Raw genomic sequence first — 16,209 nt, forward strand, 5'->3', positions numbered from 1 at the left:
GAGGTGCAAAAATCTCGGTTGCAGCAGGACGTTTCTGAATGGTTAGCTGACAAGCTGTTGTCCCTATTTATTTTACTCTGTTACGATGCTTGCTCCTTATTCCGGCTAATTAGCAAGAATGCAATGTGTACAGTTTGTAACGCAAAAACAGCGATATATATATATATATTTATAAAGGGAGACATTCATATTTTCAGCATATATACAATGGCCTCATTGCGTTTAATAGTTTACAGTCCTTTTCTTCCAACATCCTGCAACAACCGTTGGAAAGTTGAATAACTTAGGATGATAAAAAGTATAACTCCAACAACACCTCAGTTGTCAGCAATGTGTGTAGTTTCATGTGTTTTTAAAAGCTCAGTTATTGACTTCTTTGTGCAAATTGCGCCACGATGCCTTCTGAACGGAGAATGTGTGCTGCATGGAGATACCACAGGTAACATTTTTGATAGCTTTACTAAGTTGTCTGTTTAAATACATTTTTCACATGTCATTCAATATATGTTTATCACAATGTGTCAAGACGGATGCAGTAACTTGAGGATTCTGTAACCTGTATGGTGGACCATCCTGGATTGGAGCCTGTGTGCCTAAATGTGTTCTCCCTGCAGAATGCGTTGCATATTTACAGAGCTGAACATGGTGGACTACAGTTGAGACAAATAGAGCAGTGAGTGGTTTGTTTGTTTTGACTGAAATTGTAAAACGAATGCTAATATTGTTCATGGAAATAAATACTGGTGTATATGGCTTTATGCAATCTTTCATTCTGTCATTGTACATGTACTATTATATTATATACTACACAGCAATGGCATAACACACCCATGTGTACGACAAAAAGGTCCACACACACACACAACCTTATGCTTTTGAAATCAGAATATTCTTTACCCATCCAAACATGAATAATCACGACACATTTTGATATCAACTTGGAACTTTATTGTCAAAATCAACGGTTAAAAAAACCCATACAAAAAAACTAAATGTAGCCTACTTGTATTTTGTATAAATGACACTAAATATTTTTACAGAAGCTTTGTGAGTTTCCTGATCCGTGAAATGTCGATGTTGGGTTCAGACAGCAGCCAAATTGAACCGTGTAGCATACCCGGCGATGACCTCCTCCCTGTCAGGTCGCTCATAATGGTGCAGGGTCCACAAAGACTTGGTCGAAGATGAGGTCCATCAAGTTGGCCACGTAGGGCTGTGCAATGGTAAAAAAAAGCACAACAAAAAATGTGGTTTAGATTAGTATATGCATGTAAAAAACTGAAACTTCTTTCTAATTTTTTTATTTTATATTTGTAAATAGTTGTATAATAAATATTTTAAACACTTACGGAATGTGGGGTCAGTCTTTACTGGTTTTGCTCTGCATTCTTCCTGGCCTTTGGGAACTGCAGTTAATTAGTAAGTATGTGAGGTGCTGGCCTGTAAAGAAGAACACATAGTTAGAACAAAATCATCTCAACTTAGTATTCAGGATGAGAAAATACTATTTGGATAAATATAGTCTGAAATCCCAAAAGATGGGGCTAAAACTCTCTATTTAGCAAAACTCTCTATTTAGCAAAGCTCTCTATTTAGCAAAGCTCTTTGCTTAGCCTTTTCCAATCTGAGTTAGTTTTGAACCGTAACGTGCATGCTGTGTTTCTGACTCAATGCAGGTGATGTGTTGGAGAGGGGCTAAGCTCAGTAGACTGACTGTAATGAGTGCTAGCCACTAATTAGCCTGTTGCTAGAGGTAAGGCCTTGTCAACAACAACAGACCGACGGGGCTTTAGCTCAGTTTTACTCGTGGTGTGTGTCCCCCCTCGCATACATACACAGTGTTGTATCCTAACACACCCCCATTTATATTCATGTGCGCAAACAAGTAAACACACAAAAGCTTTTACATATAACGCTGCAAAACACGGCATGTCTCATTAGCGTAGCTTAGCTTACAGATCGATGATATCTGATCGTTCTTACAGATTACAATCACAAAAGCGTTTACATATAACGGTGGAAAAAACGGCACTTGCCTACAGAAGATTACATTTGTTATTATAACTTACTCAATATGATTGTAGAGGATACAAAATACTAATAAATAGGAGAATAAATACTTGTGTTATCGCCTAGGGCGTGGCTTTACAGCCTTCACACAGATCGCCATTACGGCAGTATGTCTGAACATGTTAGCAAATGCCTGATAATTCAAATGACAAAGCAAAGACTGCGGAGCGTACAAAATAAAATGCTACAAAAATATATAAACACCTAATCGATTACTATTTGGGTTTGAGGCGACATTGATACGGCGAAGCTACATGCTACAAGCTAGAGATAGCTTTATCAGGAAAAACACCGCTAAATAAAAACTTACAGCTTCAAAATTGGATGTGTCCTCACTGGCCTGGTCCCGGATGGTTGGTATTGATCCCGGGTTTAGCATTAGTTTGGAGGCATATCCGTGTTGGACTTGAGAGAAGTTAATAAACATGTCCGTGGTAAAATGTTTGGAACACACAAACAGAAATCTTCCGTGGTCTTCTGGCACATGTCCCTTGTAAATGAAGTCTAGCCACAGATTCATTTCTTTTTCCACTGATGGCATTGCATGCAGTCCCCTGTCCCGAGTCTTGCAGCCAACAACAGCACAACGTTTAACTGGCTTAGACATCCTGGCAAGAGCAGGCAAAAACACAGATGTGACTGGGGTGTTGATTATTTAGCCTGCCGATAGCCCAGAGCCATTTAATAGAAGAGTTACGACATCTCCGTTCACTCCAATGGACCACTTTTTTACAGCAATGGCGGATCGTGGAGCCTCTCAATCGTTCCCCGGAAGTTAGCGCCAAGGCTGGCAGAGCTGTGGAGTTGCAGCATAATACACCGTTCGTGACGGACTTTTAAAGGTAAGAAGAAGTTTAAAGATGTATATTGCGGATATTATCAGTACATCTGATTCAAATGAACATGTGTATTAAAGGATGTCAGTGGATTATCCCTAAATTAGTAGATTTAGGGAACGTTTACAGATAACAGATTAAGCTAGCATACCGAAGCAAGTTAGCAACACACGTTGAACAGCCTTTTAATTGTAAATTCCGTTCTCTCTATGTCATTTCGTCCAACATGTTGAATTAGAGAAGAGGGGCTTCTAAACGGGATTGTATGCGGGGTGGAGGGAGTTAAATATTAGATAAATATAACTTTGGTGCGTGTAAGAGTGAGTGTTTTTAGCAGAGCCATATTGTGTCCTTGTGATTCTGTTGATTATTACCTGTTTGTATAATGTTGCAGCCCAGCTGATTCTGGATTGATGGCAAAGGGAGAGGGACTTAAGTGAGAGTGAAAACACAAGGTACGTTTAATACTACTGTTTTATATAAGTAAACACGTTATCTCCCCAAGGCAATAGGTGTGCTATATAGGTGTGTATAACCCTTTCTCCTGTCTGTTGCTCCCTCTCTCAGCACAAGAACCAGAGGGGGATTCAATGGAGCCTGAATACCTGCACTGAGACCCTCACCCTGCACCCTGAGTCTCAACTCTCAGTGTTTTTCAAGCCTTTCCCTGTTTTTTTGTATTAAACAAAGCATTAAGCTTTCCCAATGGTGTGGTTTTCGTTTTGTGAAAAAGTGCAAATGCAGTGTTTGTATATAAATCACATATTTTGTTGCTGTTGGTCGTGAAATTGCTCCTGCTGACTTGAGCCAGCCATTTTTTCCTCCGCTCTGTGTCAGTGGGGAAGCCGTACATTCGTACTCCTTTCTCTGAGCGATTTGAGCATCCCCAGGCAGCACAGCAAACCATGGTGGCGACTAGGAGGCAGCACAGCAAACCATGGTGGCGACTAGGAGGCAGCACAGCAAACCAGGACAACACAGAGGAAAAGGCACCGACAAACTGCATGATATGCTCTTCTATGTTTATTGAATTCCATGTATTTGCAATGGATGTTCCTAAAGCAACACATTTAACATCATCATCATATCCTGTCGGTCTCCTGTCCTTTCTGAAAGCCATAAAGACGACATTAGTCATTTAGATAACTTGTGTCCTCAATTACCAGGGGATTACTGAAACTACCATGAATTTAAGAAAATGGTAGAAATGAATCCAATCTGAATTTTAAAGCATTACTTTAGATCCCCTCCCTCTAAATGTATCAATAAACATTAGAAAGTGATCCTCCTGACTACCATACAAGTTTAAGAAGATAATATTGGTTTGAAAGAATTCAAAGCTATAAATAAACAGCAACAGGCTCTTTAACCAAGGCACTGTTAGTAACATGTAAACTAGTTGTTCACACTAATCCTAATATTATCACTTAATATTAGCAAATTCGATTTTATTTTTTAAAACATATTGATGTAAATACATACACATATCGATTTGTTGTATAAATATTGCAAATCAAAACCTTTATTCACTAATAATTACCAAAAATCGTAGTTCTATCTCCTGTTATCAATACATTCACATTGCCCGCCATGAACTTCCGGGGAACGATCCCTCGTCTACATGAACCACGTGACGATAACCGTTTTTGGACTTCCGGTGTCGTAACTCTTCTATTAAATAGCTCTGCGATAGCCTATATGCGAATGAGAGGTTTGGCAATGCACGTGGCCGTGGCTCATTCCCCTGATAGGTGGAGAGTTGACCAATAAGCGGAGCACTTCTTTGTGACGTAGAAAAGTATTGGAATCTGGATCCGTTTTTTTCAGATCCGTTGCAGCCCCTTTTTTAGAGATTTGGCGAAGGAGGAAAATAGAGAGGGTTGTGTTTTCTGACACTTGGTGAGTTCCCTGGAACACCGGGGACACATATTCATGTATAAAAGACGTACAAAGGTGCATTTTGCATGATAGGTCCTCTTTAATAATACAATACATTATTATTTATGATATGATAATTACATTTTAGTTTTATTCATTTCTTATTTCATAGTTTCTCATTATTATTATTTGTATCGCTCATCTTATTTTTGATTTTATTAAAGGGAAATGGAAACACTTTTCAAACTACTTTCCATGCGACAATATTCCCATTAGGAAATGTATTTATCTAGTCTATTTCCAATGTAAACGATCGAGATACGCGAATTTACTTTTTGAAATACGTGCCTAATGACCATGGGCGCTTCCATTGCTCCGGGACTTTTCCAGTGACGTCACTGAGTGGGTACGGCTTCCTGGGCCAACGCTCAATAACAAACAACATGGCGTGCAATGCACCAGTAGTTTACATTACAAGAAAACGGTTTTCTTTTGGCGAGTAATATCATATACAATAAATATTACGATCAATATCCATTGTAAAATGAATAAACTACCGGAATATTATAACTGTAATTGGTGTTTCCTTTCCCCTTTAATCTCTGTGAATCTGTGCTGTCCTGTTTTTCACTCTCACCCTGTTGCTGTTTGAACTACTGAATTTCCCCACGGGATTAATAAAGGTCCATCTTATCTTATCTTAATGTATAAGTTGATTTACTTCAATCTACTGTACAATATTACAAGAAATATACTGCATAAAGCAAACTATATACTTTATTTGATCTAAAATATTGATGTTTCTACAACACCCATTGTGTATTTTGTGAATGAAGCGCCATCTCATGGTTAAATCCTGTAATTGAACAAATAGGGAAATTGGGCAACGCCCTCTAGCAATTTGGCAACACCCCCAGCCACTGGCATCCGCTGGGCCTTTGACTGGGACACACCCATTTGAGTCTGATCTGGAGTGCTACATCTGTAGATGTCTCAAATGCATTTTTTTTCAGTGTTCCGGTACACAAAGACAGTCAATTTTTGTTCACATTTGAATATAATGGTAAACCTTACACATTCACACGTTTGTGTTAAGGCTAAATGGTAAAAAACTCCAATATGTACAAAGAACAGTTACATTTTTGGGTCATGTCATTTCAGGAGAGGGGAAAGCGCTTTCAGATAAGCGTATTGCATCATTGGCTGCTCTGCCAAAACCTGTCACTAAGCGACAGATTATGTCATTCTTGCGTATGTGTTCATAACACACAGCTGTTGTTATGCTTGCTGTGATGTTACATTAGTCCGTTCTCTGCTTGTAATTATGCCGTTACAAGCTTCAAAGTTGTATTTATCATCTGAATTTGCCGAAACAAGTTTAATATTCTGAAAGCCAATACTTTGAAGATGTATAAGTCAGGTGTCTTGAGTAGTCAAAATTACCTACAAATCATTGTACACATTAGTACATATTATTTTCCACTTGTTACCATTGTGAATCTATTTGTATGCAGCTCTGTGTGATTTTGTAGCTACAATTCAGACTAATACACTACCAGAAGTGGAATAAGTACTCAGATATTGTAATTGAGTAAAGGAATAAGTACTCAGATCTTGTAGTGAAATTATAAGTACTCAGATATTGTACTTGAGTAAAGGAATAAGTACCAGAGTGTTACAGTAACAGTCCTGCATTCAAAAGGTTCCTCAAGTAAAAGTAGAAAAGTATTATCAGAATATAGTGAAAGTAAAGACAGTAAAAGTAGTCGTTGTGCAGATTGGTCCATTTCAGAATAATATATATGATATGTTTTATAATGATTGATCATGAAAGTGTTCTCAAAGCTGGTGAAGGTGCAGCTAGTTTGAATGACTTTGTATTCTGCAGGGTAGCTTGTGGATTTACTCCAGGTGGAACTACAGTCTGATTTAACACTTAATTATATTTCACATCATTCATCCACATCTGTGAAGTAACTAAAGGTATTACATACATGTAGTGAAGGAAAAGTACACAATTTACCTCTGACTTATGTTCACTGCCAACCTAAAAGGACCTAAAAAAATAGTAATCAATAATGTATTGAAAAGTTATTTGCTGATTGTTTTTATATCGGCTCAGCCAGGTTATATGGGAGGCCCAGTCTACGTACACTCTAAAAACAAATGCCTTGGCTTAACAAAGAAAATCAAGGCAATAGGTTGCATCGATGGTTATTGAGTTAAGACAACTTCTATTGAAATGTTGTTAAAGCAACAAAGTTATTTGAGAAAGGGGAGAAGGCTTTTCCTCTACAATCAGAGGTGTTTTCAATTACCACTTACTTAATAATTGGTAGCATAAACACAAGTTTTTAAGTTGATTACTCTGAAAGTTCCAACTTGTTTTACCATATAATTTAAATGTAATCTTAAATTGTATGTACTTAATTACCACATGTTGAACATGAACACATGTTTTTAAGTTGACAACCATTTATAAATTAAGTTGCTCCAAATAATATTGTATTCAATAGGGTTGTTCTCTTAGCCTTTTCATGTTTTTGCCTTTAAAGAAAGAAATTAATTGATTCCACAACCAAAATATTAGGCAATTCACTTTTTATTTTTGAACTGCAGGTGTTTATTTCAACACATGATGTTTCAAAAGGAGAGACTTCATTTAGTTTGAACATTGCCTGAAGACGGTTGACGAACTTCTCATGGTGTGCACACCTAGACCGGACTTAAAAGACGTTCCTCTGACCAATGCTGACCTCATTTTGTATGTTGATGGTCTGCCTCTCGCGACCAAGGGGGCACTAATCGGGTGGGTTTTTCTGTTGTTTCAGATTCTGCTGTACTCCGTTCTGGACCACTTCCATGTCACCTATTAGCACAAGCAGCAGAGCTCATCGCACTAACTGAAGCCTGCACGTTTTCAGAAGGCAAAACCGTGACTATTTACACTGACTCACGATATGCTTTCGGGGTAGTACACGATTTTGGGGCTATTTGGAAGTGTAGACAATTTCTGAAATCTGATGGCAAACCAGTGCTTAACCATGCACTGGTTGCAGGCTTACTAGACGCCATTTTGCTCCCATCTGAGGTTGCAGTCTGTAAATGTGCCGCACACTCAAGCAGTACAGACCCAGTTTCCCTAGGAAATGCGTCTGCTGACTCAGCCGCAAAGGCAGCTGCTCTGATTCCTCTCGCACCTCACGCACACTCATTTGTTAAAATCCCTGTCTCCTCCTTCACTGACAAAATGTCATCACTGACTTCCATGCAGCAGCTAGCTACGCCAGTTGAGAAGGCTCAATGGAAGGCTGCCGGGGCTGTTTTTGACCCAACCTCCAGCATCTGGGTGGGTCCAAATTCCAATCCATGTCTTCCAAGACATTTTTTCCCTCATTTCGCTAAGTTGACGCATGAGTTGGATCATGTGTCAAAAGGAGGGATGTTAGAGTCTATTAATCAGGAGTGGTTCACAAGGGGGTTCACAGTAACAGCTCAAAAGCACTGTGAAGCATGCCTAATTTGCATTATGCAAAATTCTGGTAGACCAGTAAAGGTTACAGGACCCGGAGCACATCCACATCCCACCAGGCCATTTGAGCACCTAATGCTGGACTTCATTGAGCTTAGCCCATCAGAGGGTAAGAAGCACTGTCTGGTGGTGATCGACATGTGGTCCAAATGGGTTGAAGCTTTCCCAGTAAAAGCACAGACAGCAAATGCTGTGGCAAAGGCACTACTGAGCAGGCTTGGAATTTCGTCATTTTAGGGGCAAGGCCATTTGGCCTTCCCGTTCACATGTTTTTTAAGGGCACAAAGGCCACATGACAGGGCACAAAGGCTGTTTGGTTAAATTACGCTGGTCAATCAACATACAAACATACAAACGGTTGAATAGCAATAGTGTTTCTTAAACGGTATACGTTAAGTTCAGCCATACACCACATAAGTCAGTGAGGGGTAGACAGTAAGGGTAAAATTGTATTGTCACTGGCCACACCATTGTAACCACTGGCCCAGAGCATTTGTCCACCAAAAAAAAATCGACTAATAATGAAGAAAATTAACACATTTGTTGCAATAATTTATGCACTAACTACATTACTACAACATTTTAATCATCAGTTCTTCCTCATTTTCCTCAATTGTTCATATTTGGTTTATTAAAATAATGATATTGTGGTCATTGTTAAAAAATTTCTGCTATTATTATGAGTATTATTATTTGTATAATGCACTTTCTGCCTTCCTGTCATTAGGAGTTAGAAATAGACTACTGCAACTCCCTCCTGGCTGGTCTACCTGCATGTGCCATCCGACCTCTGCAGCTCATCCAGAATGCAGCGGCTCGTCTGGTCTTCAACCTTCCAAAATGTTCCCACACCACGCCGCTCCTCCGCTCCCTCCACTGGCTTCCGGTAACTGCTAGAATCCACTTCAAGACACTGGTACTTGCGTACCATGCTGCGAATGGATCTGGCCCTTCCTACATCCAGGACATGGTTAAACCGTACACCCCAGCACGTGCTCTACGTTCTGCATCAGCCAAACGGCTCGCTGCACCCTCGCTGCGAGGGGGACCCAAGTTCCCATCAGCAAAAACACGTGGGTTTGCTATCCTGGCTCCAAAATGGTGGAATGAGCTCCCCATTGAAATCAGGACCGCAGAAAGCTTACACACCTTCCGGCGCAGACTGAAAACTCATCTCTTTCGACTCCACTTCGAGCGATAGAATGACTAACAAAGAACTGCTAACAGAGCACTTATATACTAATAAAGGACTGGCTTAGCCAGTTGAGCAGCACTTGAAACGATTGGCTCTTTGAAACCTGATGTTCTTATATGATTCTGTTTTCCTCAAGGTTGTGTCTTCCTGGTCGAATGTACTTATTGTAAGTCGCTTTGGATAAAAGCGTCAGCTAAATGCAATGTAATGTAATGTAATGTAATGGCTATATGTAATTGATTAGAACCTTCATTATCCTAAACTGGTGGAACATTTCGCCAATACCTTTATATTGTCTACTCTTCACTTACTTGTCAGCATAGGTCGGCATTGATGTACAGAGCAGACAGAAGACCTTGTTTATACTGGCATCATATTGAGAGGTGCAGTGACGCGTCCTGAAACCAGGAAGTAAGCTGCTGGTTCCCTCCACAAAAAGCAATGGAATTTCTCCACAGGGTTTTGGAAAATAGCTGGAAATAAGGTCTGTGGAAAACAAACCTGCTTGATAAATGCACGTTTTGTTCAGCCGGATAATCTCCACATGTCTACCCTACTTTTATAATTTTCGAATCATAAATCTAATCGATAGATTATAAAAGGGTTTTAGGACGCAGCACTGTAGCCAGCTCCCTGTCACTCCTTTAACTCTCCTCCGGTGACTTTCTTTTATTTGAAGATTGTTTTTTGCCCGGCGCTTGGCCGGTTACCGCTCGTATTAAAAACATTTTGGCGAATGGTTAGGTGGCGCGATAGTCTGTAGTGAAGAAGGAGCGCCCTCCCGCTCACCGGAGCCTGCTCGCGCTGTGCTCCGCAGCAAACAGCTGTTTGCAGGTCGAGCAGCAAACAGCTGTTTGCTTTTCCCCCCCAACAACGACAACCGACTCACGAAACGCTATGTTGTAGCGTTGATAAACGAAACAATTTAACTAAATTGCTAGTCAAAATACCAATACCACAGGACATTTTTTTTTACTTTTGACAGGGGCACAAAGGCCACTTTGGCCGTGAATTGCATTTTTTTTAACAGGGCATCACGGCCAAAGTGCGGGGCAACGACGGCCATGGCCGTCGTGGCCGTCGTGAAATTCCCACCCTGCTACTGAGGGAAATCATTCCTAGACAACCAGACAACAAGATAGGAGAATACATGGGCATGGACATCAGAAAGCATTGTGCTTATCATCCACAGAGTGGGGGTGGGGTGGAAAGAGAGAACGGCACAATAAAAAACAAACTAGCAAAATGCTGTGCAGACACAGGTCTGTCATGGACATAAGCTCTGCCCATTGTGCTGATGTACATGCGGATGCGGAAAAGAACACGGAGTCAACTCAGCCCATTTGAAATCCTTTTTGGGGCTCCTCCACAGATTGGACTCAAGGCTCCAGGATGTCCTCTTCCCTCCACAACTTTGTGTGAGGATGCTATGTTGTCATATTGTGTTAACCTATCATCCACTTTAGCAGACATCCGACGTCAGGTAGCCGCAGCCTTGCCTACCCCTGCCACTGGTCCGCTTCACCGCCTTCAACCCGGCGATTTCGTGCTGATCAAGGATTTCCGGAGAAAGAGCTGGAAATGCAATCGTTGGCAAGGTCCCTACCAGGTGCTTCTCGTCACCCAGACAGCGGTCAAGGTCGCCGAGAGAGCTACGTGGGTCCACGCCAGCCACTGCAAGGTCGTAGTCACAGGAAAGGAGAAACGATAGAAGCAGATGACAACAAGTGACGTGTCCAAGTCACCAACAGAGATGACAACAAGTGACGTGTCCAAGTCACCAACAGATGACAACAAGTGATGTGTCCTAGTCACCAACAGATGACAACAAGTGACGTGTCCTAGTCACCAACAGATGACAACAAGTGACGTGTCCAAGTCACCAACAGAGATGACAACAAGTGACGTGTCCTAGTCACCACCAGCACCACACTTGCACTACATACACCAAAACACACTACACACAAGGTGTCACGAGCGAGTGCCAGCTGAGCGGTTCCATATGCTCTCTGGTTCCTCGTTTGTGTTATCGGTGTGCGGAGTCTGACTGTCCGTGTCACGAAATCGACCGAGAGAATACACTCACACACACCATGGAACATTTCCCCCTCGTGATGAGGGCTCGGCTGGAGAGACGACAACGGTGACTCCTGTTGCACTTACATTCCCGACGCCACCAAGAACATCACTGACACCGTGCTGCATCTCAACGACCTGTTAGCCGACATGAAAGCGGATGACATATCCAATGCAGGTGGCTGGGACTGGTGGTCCTGGCTTACATCAGGCGGGTGGGAAGCATGGCTGGCTAGGATAGTTACACCCCTGGCGATCATTTTTGGCCTATTAATCAGTTGTACCTGTTTGATTATCCCAATACTGAAGAAATGCGTTTCCAGCATGGTATCCTCAGCTTTCGTTCAGTACACTGCTATTCCATTACACAACAATCCTTTGCGCCACAGTGAGATAGACCAGCTAGAATCAGAAGAGTCTGATTCCGACACTACAATATAATCATGTGTACCCTCCTCTCTTATGCTTACATTATATTGGAGTCTGTCCTCCACAAAAACAGCCAGTTTTCTATGATATATTTGTGATGTGTTTACTTAAACCAGCGATGGAGTGTATTCATTGATGTGTTATATCAGTCTATCCTGTCATTTGTTTTTTTTATTGATCAAGTTTGATCAAAAGGGGAGAATGTAGTGGACATTTTTATTATATTCTTTTATACTTAAACCAAATGCTTCTCATTTCCTGAGATGTGCTTTCTTTCTTCCTTTCCATCTCTCTTTTGGGTTTATTCCCAGGCGCTTCAAGGCCACAGAGCCGCTTTGGCTACTGGGAGACTCACACACAGTCACACAAGAACTTCCCTACTCTGAGAACCGTTATGCTATCTACAGCTCAAGGACAGAAGATGTCTAATAACAATGTGGCCGTGTGAAGACAGATTTATAACGTTCCCACTCTTTTTCTATATAAGCTCTGCTATCACATTGTACTGCGCACACTCTCGCAGACTATTCTATGCTCTGCAAGACCTGTGTCTATTTTTATTGTATCATGTATTTGAAGCTTCAAATAAATAACCACAAAGACAGCTCTGTTCGATTCACCATTTATTTGTTTTGATCACTTTGACTTGTACTCTCCAGCCGTGTTGGGTCCTAGATTTCCATAACAGTCCGCCTGGACTTTATTTTTCTAAACCTCTCTAAAAAGGTCAAACTTCACTTGTTTTGCATCAATCTTGATACAGGATGGTTATTATATGTTATAATTTGGATTCCTAAAGCTTTTAGTCACTAATGGTTAAACCATCAACATGTATCTTAGAGCCAATTCCAACTAAGCTGTTAAAGGAAGTTTTTCCATTAATTAACACTTGTTTACAGACCCGGCGTCATGGGCGGGCACCATGAAAAATGATTTTAAAGTAAGCAAAATAAAGTCCGCCAACTCGCGCGGAGTAAATTTCACAGACAGCAGTAAATACCGAAGACTATAACGGTTTGAAAACTTTTGTCACGTAGTGATCATCTTCTCAATAGAACATCTTTGATAATGTCTTCTGACCAATCAGAATCACGATGACGACGTGGTGTTGTTGCAGGAAGTCCCGACGGAGAATACGTTTGCTGTAGTACATCTCTATATACATCGATACAGCATTACGTGTTGATAGAAATCAACACGTAATGAAATAAGACCCCACGGTTTGATGATTGATAGGTGTGTGGGCTGTCTTTCATTTTGACACACAGAACAATGGGGGCTATCCACCCTTATCCACAATGTAAAGTAATTCTCACAGCCTCTTCCCTCTGTGAGGAGCAGCAGGTTCAGCTTTCAGAACAAAGTAACACAAAACTAAAATGGCATTCATTTTTTTTTTTAAATATTTCGTGTAGTAATAGATTTATTTATTTTTCTTCTCAAGAGAGTACCAGAATGTGTATTTTATGTTAGTATTTCAAAAAATCTCCTGGGGGAGAATCCCCCCAGACCCCTCTGCAGGGGTTGGGTTTTCAGCATGTCATAATCTAAACCTCACGCGTGGCGTTTCACTGTCAAGGGGAGCGTGTATGTAATTACATTGCAAAATACTGACTTGAGCCCCACCACTGTATGGGTTAGCCCTACCATAGATTACCCAACACAAATACTCTGGAGCCGCCACTGATTATGTTTATTGTTGTTATTTGTAGGGCTTTGTCCTAATATTTATTTTTGTTTTAAACTATGTTGAAAGATTAGTTTAATAGCATTTTTATTTTGCTATGCATTTCTGAATGAAAGGCTGTGCGCGAGACTGGTTTTTCGCTGGGTTGAGTCGTGTGGGTTTTTGAGTGAGATGCGGCACAGCAGCCTGTCAGTTTAGGCTTGCTAGGTTAGTTTGGCTATTATCATTTATATTTATCTGCAACAATGGATATCAGTAAGTGGTTCACACTTATACACATGAAAGGAATATGGCAACTCAGCGCCAGATGCAGGCACATTAGAAGACATCAGTTACGTTACCAACGAGCTAGCAAGCCAGCCAGGGACAAGGGAGGCATGGCAATTATATTTTGAAGATAAATTGACTCTCAAGCCGGCTCTCTCACATACTCCTGCTCTGTGCGCAAGCAGACCGCTGCACATGCTCTCTGCCTCGCTCAATCTCTCTCTCTCTTCATCGCTCAACCTTACTCCACCTCTCCACCCTGTGTGCGCTCAGGTTTGCCTGTGTGCTGCCCAAGTTGGCACAGCGTTACAAATGTGCCACAAAACCAACCAATGGATGTAGCCTATAATAAGACCGTCAACAGCCTTATGGCAACCTAACCCCCCCTTGACAAATCTCGAGTTTTCCCGGGAAATGTAAGTTTCGTGGTGGGCCCGCCCTGGTAAATCAAATGCCCGCCCAGAGACGTATGTCTGCCCCGGGTCTGCTTGTTTATTAAATATTATGAAAATGTCTTTATTATCAGGCTATGTTCCACAATCATTCAAAGTAGCAGTGATAAAACCGCTTCTTAAAAAGCACAACCTCGATCCAGAGGTTTTAGCCAACTATAGACCTATTTCTAATCTTCCGTTCCTCTCAAAAATGATTGAGAAAGCAGTCGCAAAACAGTTGTGTGATTACTTAAAAAACAATGATTTTTTTGAAGATGTTCAGTCTGGCTTTAGAACACACATAGAGACAGCTCTGGTTGAAGTCACACATTACTGTTACGACTGGAGCACACAAAAACTGATAGGACCCAAATGCACGACTCTAGACAAAAGATGATTCAAAAAAAGGTTTTACTGTGATGATAAAACAAGGTAATCCATTCACAAGGTTCAAAACGATCTGGCACTTGGCACAGGGAACACACAGAATATATACAGAAGCAAGGGACTCCACAGGTGCAAACAATAAGGGCGGGGCAGGTAATCAGGTCCGTGGACAAACAGGCAAGGTAGGAATCGAACTACCTGAAATGAGAAATGACAAAGTAAAACAGGAAATGGCAGACACGGACTTGACAATATAGACTCACAGAGAAATAATACTAACAGATCTGACGAGACACAACAGTACCCCCTCCTCTACGGCCGACTCCGGATGGCCCAGAGTCCTGTGGATTAAGTCTGAAAAAGTCCTTTATCAGTTTCTGATCCACAACAAAACTTGCTGGTACCCACGACCGATGTTCTGGACCGTATCCTTTCCAGTCTACAAGGAACTGTCGGCCGCGTCCTCTCTTCCTGACTGCTAGCAGTTTCTTGACGTCATATATCAGACCGCCGTCTAACATCCGGGGGGGAGGAGGAGGCTTGGATGGAGGAACCAAACGACTCTCCCGAACCGGTTTGACTTTGGCAACATGAAAGGTCGGATGGACTCTCAAGGACCTGGGCAGGCGCAGGCGAACAGCCACCGGGTTAACAACTTTCGTTATGGGAAACGGACCCACAAACCTCGGAGCCAGCTTCCTGGAGGCCACACACAGGGGCAGATCTCTTGTAGATAGCCAAACCTTCTGCCCGGGTTTGTAGGCAGGTGCCGGACGACGATGTCGATCTGCTGTCTTTTTCATGCGAGCAGCACTCTTCAGGAGAACCTGGCGAGCTCCTGCCCAGACTCTGTGACACCGCCTCACCAGGGCATGTGCTGACGGTACAGTCACTTCCTTCTCTACTTCCGGAAACAGAGGAGGTTGGTAACCATAGGCGCAGTGAAAAGGGGAGAGACCCGTGGCAGATGTAGGTTGGGTGTTGTGGGCATACTCCACCCATATCAGCTGCTTGCTCCAAGTTGTGGGATTCTGGGACACCAGACACCGTAAACACGTCTCCAGTTCCTGGTTGATCCTCTCTGATTGACCATTAGCCTGTGGGTGGTAACCAGATGTGAGGCTGGGAGTGGCTCCTATCAGGCTGCAGAACTCCTTCCAAAACTGGGAAACGAACTGCGGCCCACGGTCTGACACCACATCTCGAGGAAATCCATGCAGCCTGAAAACACGAGATAAGAGCGCTTCTGCTGTCTCTTTAGCAGAGGGAGATTTGGGCATGGGGATAAAGTGAGTCATTTTGGTAAATCTGTCAACAACAGTGCAAATGGTGGTGTTACCTGCAGAGGGAGGCAGTCCAGTGACAAAATCCAGCGAGATGTCAGACCATGGGCGGCTTGGAATGGACAAAGGTTGCAG

The 16,209-nt window shown here is 42.0% G+C and overlaps 1 long non-coding RNA gene across 2 annotated transcripts; it reads left to right on the forward strand.

The window, feature by feature from the left end:
• Window positions 1–2,787: 2,787 nt before the first annotated feature.
• Window positions 2,788–3,568, forward strand: LOC139435147 (uncharacterized). Of its 2 annotated transcripts, none has more exons than XR_011644408.1 (3): window positions 2,788–2,912; window positions 3,301–3,361; window positions 3,474–3,568. It is a non-coding gene; the product is annotated as an uncharacterized lncRNA (long non-coding RNA). The 2 variants fall into 2 exon arrangements; XR_011644409.1 differs by having other exon boundaries at window positions 3,306–3,361.
• The last annotated feature ends 12,641 nt before the right edge of the window (window positions 3,569–16,209 follow it).

The sequence above is a fragment of the Pseudochaenichthys georgianus genome, chromosome 14 (genome assembly GCF_902827115.2).
Source record: "Pseudochaenichthys georgianus chromosome 14, fPseGeo1.2, whole genome shotgun sequence".
NCBI classification, from domain to species: domain Eukaryota; kingdom Metazoa; phylum Chordata; class Actinopteri; order Perciformes; family Channichthyidae; genus Pseudochaenichthys; species Pseudochaenichthys georgianus.